General features: G+C 43.1%; 1 protein-coding gene across 1 annotated transcript in view; it reads right to left on the bottom strand.

Moving 5' to 3' along the window:
* Nucleotides 1-14063, bottom strand: part of SPRED2 (sprouty related EVH1 domain containing 2) — a 59346-nt gene that overhangs the window by 35203 nt on the left and 10080 nt on the right. The window lies entirely within an intron of this gene.

The following is a 14063-nucleotide window of genomic DNA, read 5'->3' as shown; positions in this document are numbered from 1 at the left end:
CACCGATAACAAGAATAAAAATTGTGACACTACGGCTCTGAAAGCAGCTTCTAAAAATACCTGCCGAGTTTCTGAACTAATCTGTGCTGATGATTAGGCAGGAGGGGAGAAGAAAGCTAACTGTTTCCAGGCTCAGCTGCTTCTGTTCTGCCTTAAATCCAAATGGTTTTAACCCTGACTGGGGACAAAAATCCCTTTTTCCCCAAGGTGGAGAATGGTGACCGAGGTGATGCTGCCTGTGATCATCCTTCAGAGGAAAGCTGCATCCCCACTTTACAGACACTGACAACCTAATATCACAGGTACTCCTGAAAACTTCATGTGTGGACCACGGAAATGTCGAGCTAAGGACCAATGAGGCTTGAACCCAGCTTCAGTGAGCAGACACCAGGCCACATGGAGGATGCTGGGACATCAGAGGGGGCTGGACTAGATGGCCTTTAAAGGTCCCTTCCCACCCAAACCATTTTGATTCTATGACATTCCAACATTTGTTCACTGCTTCTCTCCAGCACCCCGTGAGCACGTGTGCAGGTGCAGCTGCAGGCACCTATTTGCAGCTTGGCTGGATTTTGTCACGACAATGGAATCAAGCTACAGTCCAAAGCTGTGATGAAGACAACAGGCAGCAAGCAAAGTTTGTCACAGTGGTATCAACAGACAGCTGCATTTACAGCATTTCAATATACAACATAAAAATATCTTTAAGTTTAATGGCCAGAGAATAGTCTGTGTTAGTAGAAGTGCATTTGCAATCAATGGGTTAACTCATTAGTCAGAGCACCATGCTATGCAAGTAATTAAAAATAATAGGTGGGGGGTTTTTTAGATTTTAATTGCACATCCCCAGTCCACACATCCTATCCAGATGTGCAAGGATCTGCCACCTCACTTTCCTCTTCAAGCTCAGCAGCAACACTGTTTTTACCTTCAAATGCTTAATGCAGCACCCATCAGCTCTATCCTCATCTGTCTCCAGCAAGAACTCAGCAGACAAGTCCAAAGCAACATCAGCCAGAAAAATTCAAGAAAGCTGCCTGGCACTTTTTGCTGTGAGTCCAGTTTCTAAAGCTTTTCTCCCAAGGGATGGGGGAAGATGAAATTAGCCTTCCTGTGTAAGACAAAACTATCCTTGAATAAGCTGTGTTGTAATCATGTTTTTGAAACAATATCTTGAGCAGTTACATCTCCCCAGGCTTTCCTGTTTTCTTGCCTTCCTACTGGTCCGCAGGCCATCCTGCCCCTGGTCCTCCTAAAAACTCAAGGCTCAGCATACAGAGCGTCTTAGGACCATCATATGGTTCTTACACATGAGCAACATCAGAAACAGTTCCAGTATGAAAAATAACATAGAAAAGCCATCACACTGTACAGGTACCACAGTCTCACAGCTGCTGTGGGGCAGCTCTCAGCTGATGGGGCTGGGTTGAACCACCACCTGGGTAATCTCTGCAAAGCTGCTGCTCTGCCCAGGGTCAGGAGCAGGTGGGGACAAACACTGCGTGTGAAAATGCAAGAGAGAAAAAAAGCTCTCTTCTACAAATGTTACAGCATGCTCAATCCATAGGGATGGAAGTAATGCCCTTGCCTCTTGTCTCCATCCAGAGCCTGTTGCATCAGTCAAGAAGAGCCACCAACTCATTCAGCTGGCTTCAAGCCCTGCTCCCAAGGGTTTTCTCCAAAGGGAAGTAGGTATCAAGTCACTGGATCAGCATCAACTGAATCACTCACTGGTTGGGTTCTCACCTTTGCACATGTTCATTAACCTTAAGGTTAAGCTAACAAACCTCAGCTCCATAGACTGGCAATGCTGCTGCCCTTTAAAAAAATTATAATTACAATAATAATTATTTTTGCCCTTAAATACTGCCCAGTCCAGTAGATTGAACATCCATGCTAGCTCAGCGCTAGTGAAATATCCTCCAAAGCCTTCCTGCAATTCCTAGTGTGGACCAGTGAGTAACTGTGCCAAGACATGAACATATTCCCCATTTCCCAGCAAAATTCATGCTGCTACAGGGTTCTTCTGTCAGAATCTAAAGTAAACACTGCACCTGGAAAGGCAGCAAGTTAGTGGATCTGTCTTTTGCTGCCTGCCAGCCAATTGCAAGCATAGTTCAAAGAGCTGAGACAGTGGCTGGAGCAAGAGGAGCCCATTTTCACTGTAGCTGCTGGAGTACTTGTGGTGAAGAGAATGAAATTCAGTCACCTTGTTGACAGCAGTCATGTCAATGTGCTGAACTCCTGCAGCAAAACATTAACAGAGCACCCAGGACCAGGCCCTGGCAGTTGTGAACTGGGCACAAAGATGTCTCAGCACACAATTCCAGTGCAGGGTGAGGTGTCTGAGTATCTGCAGGGCCAGGTCCATTTTGGGAATACTGAAACTTGTCATGCCTCACCCTCTGGGAACACCAGGCAACTTACCTTAAGTGTAGTACTCAAGATTAACCACAGCAATATTGCCTTAACACTGCTTGCTGTGCCTTGTAAGAGGTAAAGAAGGTGACTTTTCAAAACCCAAAATAGAACAAAAAAACCCAAAAAACCCTCCCACAAACAAACGCCCTCCAAACAAACAACAAGACCTAACAAAAGACTTCATACACGATCAGTGTAGTTTTATGCCCAGCACTTGAGAGACCCACTGCACTTATGCCGTCCCTTTTGTCCACAAAGCTTTCTTGAATACTGGGTTCATTAAGCTGTGTTGTAGGGAAAAGCAGGAAGTATGGGAAAAATAGGAAAAAAGGGCATAAAAGTAGATCCTTAGGAAGGACTTAAGACATTTTATTACACGCTTTAGGCTGCTGAACATTACAGGAGCACTGAAATGCTCCTCCCTACATATCATTACCATGTTTTCCCTATTTTGAATGTCATTCTCATAGATGAATGGACCTTTGTACATATGTAAGACAACAAAAAAAAATGACCCCAGCATAGATGGGTATTTCCAGCCAGGATCTGGGTGGAGGCCATATGGACTTCATTTTCCTGCACACAGATCAAAGGAAAGTGCCAAGAGCATCTTACAGGACTCCACATAAACATCCATGACCAGAAAAGAGGTTACACAAATGACATGCACCGAGCTGCTCCACACCGGAAAAGCCTCATGTGCTTTTCTTCTAATTAAACCCTTCCTCCACAGCTCCTAATTGATACCTGGACAAACAGCTGTAATGTACTCCAGGAAATCTAACCCTGTACTTTGCCTTACTTGTGTGACATGGCCTCAGTCATCACAGGGCACACTGCAAACTTTCATTTTCTTGATAGGAAACTGGTTTAAAAAACAAGCTACTGAAAACCCAAGGCCTTGCTCCTCCCTTTTTATTTTGCACTTTAATACTTCGCTCAAAGTAGAGGTACTTAATGTGAGTCTTTTAACCACTGCATCTGTGCTTTCCTTTTCTTTAGGATATATTTTTTTTTACCATGCAAGTACTCTCAGACTAATTATGCACATCCTAAACCAGATATATAATTTTGTGTCTTCTCCAATTTCTTCCCTCTAGATTTCAAAATCATCTTTACTGCTTTCTGAGGGCTGGCACTATATTCTGGAAAGCCCCATGCCACAACTCAATATTTGATGGTAAAACCACCTGCAGACCAAGAGGCAGACATCAGGATACAATAATCTTTATCCACCTACACTCCCCAAATCACTGAAAACTCCTGTAAAACCGTGCTGACCAGCTCCAGCTTCACACTCTCCAATCTGATGTTGACTGTGCTTCCTGTCAGCCAGCTCCCTGTTTTGCCAGGGACTGACTTGAACTAACTAGCTTAAGTTTTCAAGATCACTCTGCTTCTCTGTCAGTGTTAGTAAAACATTATCTTGCCCTTAAAATGTACCTTGTCCAGCTCCTCTTTTCAAGTGCTCTTGGGAACAAGCTGCTGTTTTATAGACTTACAAGGAAGATAGTTAACGCTTGCGATTCCACTTTCATTTTTAGTAATGTGGGAATTATTTTATTGCTCATTTATGATAGTTATACTCACATTCTGCCTCCTTGAGAACACAGAAAAAACATAAGGCAGGCTTCCCCTCCTGTAAAGAGTAGTGCAAGTGTCACCAGGCCTGCCTTGGATCAGGACATCCAGCATTAACTATTTTCATAAGGGCATGCCGTGGATGGACAAGGGGGAATGGCTTTAAGATGAAAGAAGGCAGGTTTAGGTTAAATATTAAAAATACATTCTTTATTCAGAGGGTGGTAAGGCACTGGCACAGGCTGCCCAGAGAAGCTGTGGATGCCCCTTTCCTGAAGTGTTCAAGGTCAGGTTGCATGGGGCTTTGAGCAACCTGGTCTAGTGGGAGATGCCCCTGCCCATGGCAGGGGCTTTGGAGCAAGATGAGTTTTAAGGTCCCTTCCAACCCTAACCATTGTATGGTTCTATAATTCTGTTTCTTAGCTTACTGATTTTATTATTTAAGTCCTATAGCAGGCAGAGATTTCTCACCAGTACCTTTGGTTTCCTCTGGCCAACTGTGTGCATCTCCTAACCCCTACTTTGTTCTCCCTGCAGCCAGATTTCCTGTTTACATCTCTGCTGTCGCTTCCCTTGCACAGCCGAAGGGCTTTGGAAAAAGCACAAACAAACGAGCGTTTCCTCAAGATGCTGGCAGTTGCGTGCCTCTCTCCCTACCACTGTCCTTCACCTGGTCACAACACTGTCACATGCATTTAATGGCTTGTATTTCCTGTGCTCTGCTTTAACAGGCAGAATCTTTTAAATGCTGAAAGATATGGTGGTGCCAAGTGCCTGCTGAATTGTCCCTGGCAAGACAGATTTTGCTTGCACCTTACACAGCAGAGAAATCAATCAGGGAAATCATCTTGGGGTCATCCTTTTTTCTCATTCTGGCAGGTAAGGATGAGTTGTTCAACGCACAGCATGTTCATGCTCTCACACCAATTCCTTCTGAAAAGGTTCAGTATAGGGACAGCTGGTGTCCCCTGATAATATATGGAAGAGATCAAAGACTCCCATGGTCTTTCCTTTTAGCAGCAAAGATGGTGAAGCAGCTTCTCATCCTGCGCCCACCAGGTTTTTTGGTACACTCACTACTAGCTGGGAGCTGTGATCTCAAATCTTCTGGATCCATTGGGGAATACCACAACATCAGACCAAAAAATCCCGCTAACAGCTTATGCAAGTCTATTAATTTAAATGACCACAGCACTGTTTAAAAGCATCAAAAAATGAAACCTGAAGAGAAGCAACATTATCTCTTTGCAGAAGATCTGTGGGAAGAAAGAATCCATCTTTTATGTTTGGGAAAGCCCCATCTATACCATATACTGTCCATTTCCAATAGCAGACTGAAGTATCTACAAAGGAGGAAGAAGATATACCCTGATTTTTTTTCCTAACTTTACACTGGTTTTTCTCTGTCTCAAGCCATGTAACAACTACTCTACGCATGTTCAGCAGATGATAATGAAACCACAAGTGTTTATCTCAATCCAAAATGGCTTCATTTTTTTCCCCTTTCCTTAAACTCAGATTTAACCAGGGTTTTAATTCCAAGGATAAAAAGTGTATGCTTACCTTTTTATGCTCCACCTACAAACTTGGGTTTTTTTTTTTCCTTAAGGCACTTTCATCCACAAGTCTGACTTTGGTTTTATCTCTCTCTGCCACTATGTCCACTAACATCTTGGAGCATAAGAAACTATAGCAAGGAAGAGCCTTGGTCTGAAGATGGGTCTCCCCTGTATTTGTGCAAAGGGAGGGCAGCTCTATGCCCAGCACTCCACTGTGATGTTTTGGCTCCCAGGGAAGTCAGCAGAAGAGTGATGTGTCAAGACTGCCCTGCATGGCCTTCTTTTCCACTAGAAATTAATATTCTCAGAAAACAGCAATGACTTTCTGGCCTCCTAAGGGAGAAGACTCACTGCCCAAAAGCAAGATGAGTACAAACTTTGCTAAACAGTTTGCACCACAATGGGAAATCACAAGTTGACAAGGCCTCTGAAAAAAAACTCCAAACCCAAATCAAAGAAAACTCCTCCATGCCTGAGTGTGATAAAGAGATATTTCCAGAATTAATCTGCAAGATGGGGGGCAAAAGCCCACAAGCTGCTCCTTTGTTCAGGGATATCTTTTTATTAATGTTAGCAGCATGAGGAGGCTGCTCAACCTGTGCTTCCTCCAGCACAGGTTGCAGGGACAACAAGGGTTGCAGGTTGTTCAGGGACAGCCCTGGGAGCCACCAGGCCAATGCTGAGAAGATGCTGTGGGTATGAACACAGCCCAGTGCATTCTGCCATGGAAACCCCAGGACGAGCTCTGACCTACAGGCCCAGCTGCAGCAGATTCAGTGACGGAGTCAGATGACGACAGCTCCTTTAGAAATAGAAAGCTGAGGGGGAAAGTCAGTTACTCATCCAAATCCAGTGCTCTCCCTTGGAAATGCATGGATGACACATACCATCAATTTTGGGAGGGGAGAAATCACATTTCTCCTGTCTTCACCCTGTCCAGATGTGCTTGGGCTGCCATGAGTGCAGTGAGCACTTGGGAGTTAAGTCCCTGTCCAACACACACACACATGCATGAGGAATATAGGAGGAATATATTTACACATTTAATGCATGTACTTACAAACAGTGTTGAGATTAGCTAGAAGTTACAGAAGTTATTAGTGTAGCAGCTGAAAAGATTGTTTCCATCCCATTATAACAAGGCAATGCAACATCTGGATGTGGAAAACAGTTGACTAATGGCCAACGCTCACCTTGCTAAAGGATTAGGTGGAAATCTGTGGCTGTCTCAAGAGAAAGCCTAGGATGTAGCAGCATTCCTCTTCTGGAATTCCAGCTAACACTCAGATAGGAGTCCTCCAGATGCATTCACAACCAAGTAAATGAAGTTTATCTAAAACAATGCTTCGCCAAAACTAACACAAGGACAGTGACCTCTGGAATTTGGTGCTACTTGCAGATGTCCTAAAGGTTGCCATCAATGAAGTCATAGAAAAGGTACTTTAACCCTTGGCAGTGATTCATCCAGGTATTTTTTTTGCAAAAAGCCTTATTATTGAGGGGAGAGTTTCCTATTATTTGCAGGAAAATTCAGAGGCGAACAAACAGATACTAATTTGTTAAAAAGACAGATAAACATGTACAGGAAACACTTCTATGAAGGTCCTGATCCTCTGAAGATTAACAATCTACAGTACTGGAGACAAAACCATGACACTGAGGAAACAAGTGAACTATAAAAACAGGAAGAAGTGGAAGTTTATTTTTTTATGTTATTTTGAGGGAATATTTGTTTTTCTGAAGCTTAAGATACCAGCAAAAGCCTCCATCTGCAGGTCATACTATTCTCTATACAAAAGCAGCTGCAGCGAGTTTCCTCACCCAGGTCCCCAGAGCTGTCATATGGGGAGGCCATCCTGCACATTACAGATCTGCTGTTTCCCTAACCAACACTGTTGTTCAGTTTTCACCTCATCTAAAGCCATTATGTATTGATGCATAGACAATACTCTGTAGCTGACACCAATAAATCAAGTTATTTTGATGTTGCATTTCCCCCACAGCCACAGGGCTAGGAGTTCCCTCCAGATATGTATTCTGGTATGCTTACTGTAACAACATTAAGGTAGTACTTGTTGGAAATGAAGGGCTTTGCCACAAACAGAAATGTTGTTCTGGACTCTCCTGCCTTAAGTTTGCATTCAAATGAAGACAAAACCATCACTGCTGTGAATGACAAGGATGCAGCTGGGATGTGCTGGGGCCCACCACCACTTCTGCACCAACCTGCTGGCACAACTATTTTCAGACCATCACAAGTCACCAAAGCTGAACAGACCCATCACTTTGTCTGGAGGCACCAAACTTTGCTTCTGGCTCAGAAACATCTTGTGTTTGCTGATGTAGCATCACAAGGAGCCCTCAGACTTCTGTTCTATTATACATATCTTAACCTCCTTAAGTGAGTCAGGCTGAGGCACAGCACTGCCCAGGGGTCTTCTGCTTTTAAAGGAGGTGGGGAGAGTAGGAGACAGGGACCCCCACATCAATTTATCTTCACTCAGGATCTTTTTAGAGCAACTTCTCCATCTTTTTCTTGCAAGGAAATCTAGATAATTCCCACTGCAACCAATGCCGTGCACATGTACTCAATGCCAACCTAAGAGCAGAATTCAAATCTGTCTGCAGAATTCCCAGAGCACAGAAAGCTATCAATGCAGAAAATAAGTTCAACTTAACCTGAAAAAAAGGTTTAAATATTTATGCTCTTAATATGTCCTCATCACTTCACTCTTCAGTACCATTTATAGCCAAGTTATTTTTGTCCACTGAAAGTCATCCCTTTGAACTAGGGCATTCACTGTTTAGGAAATACAATTAAATTTCCACGTTAGTTAGTGGATGTTAGTTAACTAGCAGGGGGAAAATTATCTGTGTTAAGAAAATGCAATGCTTTTCAAAGCCATGCTTTCCACTTGGCTTTGACCTCTACCACAACTGCAATAATGATGCAGATGTTGTTGGTACGGTTATTGCACACAAATTTGTTAAGTATCTCTATACTGGATCAAACATTAAGCAGTTGCTCTTTGTCTGACCAACACTACACCAAGCCACATGCCTTCTGCTTTTGTATTAAGAACAACAATGACTGCCTGTAACAGTATGGTCATCAGTAGGTGCCCACCTTCTGCAAATTCACATTTCCTTTCCACATGATTACTTACATTCAAGTGCTGCTGAAATGCTGCAAATTCAATAGATCAGTTTTTACCTTTGCTACCTTCTGGGTTTGTCTGCCCCACGTGTGCTCTTGTACCAGGGTTTTATGGGACCAAATGTTCTACACCACCTTGTAGCTCCTCCTGTTAAGTACTGGTATTGGTAATTAAAAAACTCACATCAGTTACAAGCAGAAATTGGAATAATAACAGTAACAGACTGAGCTCATAAGCAGTAGCTTCTAGGAAATCACTATCAGAAACACTGCTAAAGTTCATGCTCTCTGGCTAATTAAGTACTTGAGGTGGAGGTAAGGAGCTGCACCCATCCACCGTGCTTACCAAGGCTTCCTGTGCTTTCCACCCCGTTATATCACCCAGAAAAGTAACTTCAACTCTGAAATGACACCCAGACATCCTGACTTCACCCCTTCTTTGCTCCAGATGAAGGAATGAGCTACCAAAAAGCCCTGTGCAATGCTTCCACAAAAGTACCAACTTTCACTCCTGCCATTGAGACAGATCATCAGTAGAGAGCCAACGAGCAAACTATTTTGCTAGTTTTGCTCCATTGTCTGCCAATACCCAAGAGATACTTTCAGAAGTCACGGACTGGCTCTTCAAGTGCTTTTCTTCAAAGCACATAAAAATAGTATGAAGCAACAGCAAAGCACAATAAAATGGCGGGTGCCTCATTCGTCTTCTGAGCTCCAGCAGCTCTGGTGACAGGACACAGTGTCCAGGACAACTGTAAACCAGATGATGCTGAAAGCGCTGGACTTTTGTTCTGGGACATCTCATGGCTTTTTCACCTTGCACAGTCTTGGCTGCATGGGGCACTTCTGCCTTACCCATTAATCAATCAGTGTTTGAGGTCCATCAGTACTTGGCACACCAATGACATGAGAAATAAAATCACAACAGCAACAAAAACAATAACAAAATTCAAGCAGCTTTAAAAATCTTCATGGCACAAACCCTGGACTCTCCTGCCAACCAATGGGGAAGGCTGAGCTCTGGTGCCAGGGACCCCAGATACCCATTATGCCTATGATGACCAGCTGTTGCCAGTATGGAGGATGGTACAGGCACTATTTCAAAAATCCCACTCCTGGATAGCGCCTGGGACTTCCTCCGCCAAGCATGTGGCATTGCAAGCTCCAGGAGGCTCCTCACTTGCTTTCCTGAAATGCTGCTGTGGAATGGGCACAGAGGGCTTTGATGAGCCCAGAGGTGCTCACACTGTTTCCAAACAGCTGGTTTCCAAATAGCAGCTATATGAGCTGCTGAAGGTGCTACATCCCATTTAGATTTGCAGGGATAAAATTAAGCTTTTCCTTTGATAGGGAGTGATTTTTGCACGGTGCCACAATGCTTGTTCAGGCAAGCTTTCTATTCACCTGGGGCAAGCATACTCTTCAAGCTTAATTAGATCATATCCCTAGCTAAAAAAACTTAATAGTTAATTGAAACTTCATGCCAACCTATGGTCTGCTCTGCATGTCTCTCATGCCTAGTGTAATAGAAGTCCAAGGGTGGGAGAGCAGCGTGGGGTGGGGAGAATGTTTAATTTTAGCCAAAAGGAAGAACAGAGTCAGCACACTGCCTAGCTAAAGAAACAAACAAAAAAATAAAAATCCACTCTGCCACAATTCCACTCCATGATGTGAGCTGACTAGAATATGCATATGACCCATAAAGCAGAGGAGTGCTGAATGTCAAAAAGTGTTCACAAAACTGGAGATACAACTATGGACAACACAAGCCAAGAGTGCTGTGCTATGCAATATGGGGGAACAGCCTGCACAAGCCTTGGAGACGCCAAGGAGGCACTCTCGACAAAACTAAGGCTTATCCTGCTGAGGGGAAGTTATCACATACAGAAGAAAGTATCTTTTTTAAGCACAGAAGAGGTTAGTATATTTAACATTTTAATTAGCTCATGAATGACAAAACCACAGCACTGCAAAAGAAGTTCCTGTATTTAAAATATTCCAAAATAAAATTAATATACAGGGACTGGATTTCAGCCTTTTAGGTGTTTCCTTCTCCCATATTTAAGGTCTATTTTCAGAATAAGTAACATATAAGATAGCAAGAACATACACAAGCTGTAAACAAGCACAAATCTTTCAACCTTTCTTTTATTCAATTAACTGAAGAAACTCATTCATGTTCTCTGTGATGCAGTACCTTCCTACAAGCCACACTCTGCCCTCCCTCCAGTCATATGTTTCTGCCTGGGATTCAAAGATTTCCCTTTGGTGTCAAGGGAGTTTCTAAATTCCCTTTATGAATTATACAGCAAGAGATACCTGAAACAGGTGCTCAGCCAAGGACAATCCCTTGAAGCCATCCAAGGAAAGCCCTCCTTGGTTTTCTGCCATCTCACTAACTGAGGGAGCTCTAAGGACAGCTCTGGCAATTTACAGGTAGGGCTGCCCTGGACTTTATATAATACATCTTTGAGAAAAAGATTATAAGCTTCTTAAGTTTTCTGCTGTCCAGAATTTGAAGCAAAACATCAAATCAGCAAAACATCCCAAAGGGGTTACTGCTTTCATCGATCAATACCTATCATTTTCAAGTGTCTTGAAACGCATTGACAAAACAGGAAAATTTACCTATGGATTAAAAAAACCTCAAATTCAACAAGTTGTTCTGCATTTTTTGTCCTTGCTACAAGAGATCTTGAGGAGAGGTTCAGGCGCCAGACAGTTCTGTCCCAACCCAGCACCAGTTCTGTAAAACACAGCACGGTTTCCCTTCCCTGTTTGCTTTGCACTGTGGACTTCCACGCCTCACGTCCCTGCTCTGCAACCACCGCCATCCGTCATGTTTCAGCTGCCTCTCCCTGGCTATTTACTTAGGGCTGGGTACGGCCAGGAATTCCTCCGTGTAACAAAATGTACAAACGTGCTTTTATGTGGGGCATTTCGGTGCTGGAGAGTGCTCTCAAGGAGTTTCCCCTCTCTGTCCTGAGGAGCTGGCTTTACTCAGAAGTTCAGGGAGCAGCAGAAGTTTCTTGCTGACGAAAGTCATGTGTGGAAGCAGAGGAAAGGGGCTCAACATTTATTCCATCCACCTAAGTAAACGAGAGCTTAAAAGAGTTCAGAATCCAGAACATAAGATATGATAAGGCTTAACAGGTAAGGAAATAGCTGGGTGCTCTGTATCTGGTAAGGAATGCACCCCTCAACAATAAGCAAAGGAAGACTCACTGTCTAACACCCTCTGCAGAAACAAAGAAGGTTCACTTCTGGTCTAAGAAAAATAGTCACCACATCCTTGTGCCCTCTCTAGCAAAGGATGACCCAACTAGCCCAAATTCACAACATGGCAGTTAATAAAACCATGAACTCAAATTAATCAGTACAGAAAAATTTGTATTTTTTCTGCTGACCCACCACAAATTAAGATAAATTTCTCTGCCATTCCATTCTTGCCCCCTCTCCCCACTGCTCTCATTACACACAGGGATGTTTACTTCAATACCCACTGTAAAATAAATCTAGTGCTAACTACACTCAGAAGTAACATCAGTAGCTACCTACCAAGTATTTCTAATGCATGCTAAGATTTGGAGAGCCACTTTCATATAAAGATGAGAGAGGATGTGAAGGATCTGCCTTTGATGTTCAGTTCTCAACTGAAGGAGAGTTAATATTGACCATTTCAAGAGACAACCTCTTCCAAATGCAGGCATGCTCTCTGCAACCAGCAGCAGCAGCAGCTTTCAGCCAGCTCACTGGAGCCCATTATTGAGCTCTTTACAGCAAATTCACAACAAATAGCTTATGTTATATATTGTATCTAACTGTTCCATAGACAACCGGTTGGAGACAACAGATCCAGATGCCTCTTGCAAAGCAGCTGGGTTTTCCAACCCTGGCTTACAGGGCAGGGGTTTCCTTATACTGGACAAAGGCAGCGCCTGGCTGCTTTAAACACCCACATCATGAACAGCCAGGGCTCACACCTTGTGACCCAAGGTGAATGATGATCTGAAGAATGTCCAGCCAGGGATGCTCATTTTCAGTCCCACCTCTGCCATTCGTACTGCAAGCACTGAAATTAGAGCAATTATTTCCTTCTAAAAATACGTAGAAGCAAGCACTATTTGCAGCTGACTATGTTCAGGAGGGTACCAGACTCATGTAAAACCTGGTGAATGGTCTTGTGAGAAATTAATTCTCCCCTTCCTGCAGCAGATAGCAAGCAAAAGAGCTAAACAGTCTAAGAATATTTCATTGCTTTTTTTTCTTTATATGAAATTTGTACAAAAGGTATGCCTTTTAAAATCACAACATTTAAGTGCTGGAAAAAATGATGTATTTTCTCCTCTGCATCACCTTACGTCAAATCAACACAGAAACCTTAGTTACATTCACAACACAAAGAGAATGGATTAGCAGAATCACTCTGTGATTTTATTGCTTCAATGCAGAATGTGGAGTGTATTTGGCCAACAGAGGCAAACCCAAAAGCAGCAAAGCACTCTCCTGCTCACTGCTATTCCCCTTTGGTTTTGTTCAAGTCAGCGCTGAGAAAGCAAATTAAGCTTCCACTCTCAGCTCCTATAATGGCACGAGATATGCAGCACTGAGTCCAGAAGTTTATATATTTTCTCTTTAAAACATGAATGGGAAAGTGTACACAAACACCCTTCTTTCCCCATCCCTTCCTTCCCATAAGAAGGGCTGTTTATTTTTTTATTTGACCTTATAAAAGGTTGGGGAAGCTATTCCACCAATACTCTGATAAAGGTTGCCCACGCTTCCTTAGGGATATAGCCAAGGGAAGGAAGAAAAAAAACCTAAACCACCACCCAAACACCCCCACCAGCAACAAAGCTGCTACATGTATTATTTAATGACTTTTGTATAGAACACCAAATTTTATCCACTAATTAATCCAGTCTACAGCTCACCCAGAGCTTTCCTGAACTAGAAAACACAGAGAACATGGATGTACAAGCAGTAAGCACTGCAGAACTTCAGTGCTCCATACAAACCAAGATAAAACTGCCTCAGATGGGGGCTTTTTGTATTTCAATTTATGGATCTCCAGGACTACCATTTCTAAAATAGCCCATGTGGCTACTAACTCTAGGGAACAATTGTTTTTCCTCATGGGGATTTGGAATGAAGAGGGGCTTTTCTGCATGCACTGAAAATTTATTTCAGGACTCTTGCTTAAAGGCACACAAGCAGAATGAAACCAAATGAATGGCTGGTGGCAGACTTTGTTAAGCTGTAATTTTTTTCATTTATAGGCTGTGATTTTAAAGGGCTCCTCAACTGCTCACTGGGGGAGGATCAGCACAGCTGAAGTCACTGGC

This window comes from Passer domesticus, chromosome 3 (assembly GCF_036417665.1).
Source record: "Passer domesticus isolate bPasDom1 chromosome 3, bPasDom1.hap1, whole genome shotgun sequence".
Lineage (NCBI taxonomy): Eukaryota > Metazoa > Chordata > Aves > Passeriformes > Passeridae > Passer > Passer domesticus.
Note: the sequence above shows the minus strand (reverse complement) of the source record. Positions and strands in the feature narration are given on the sequence as shown.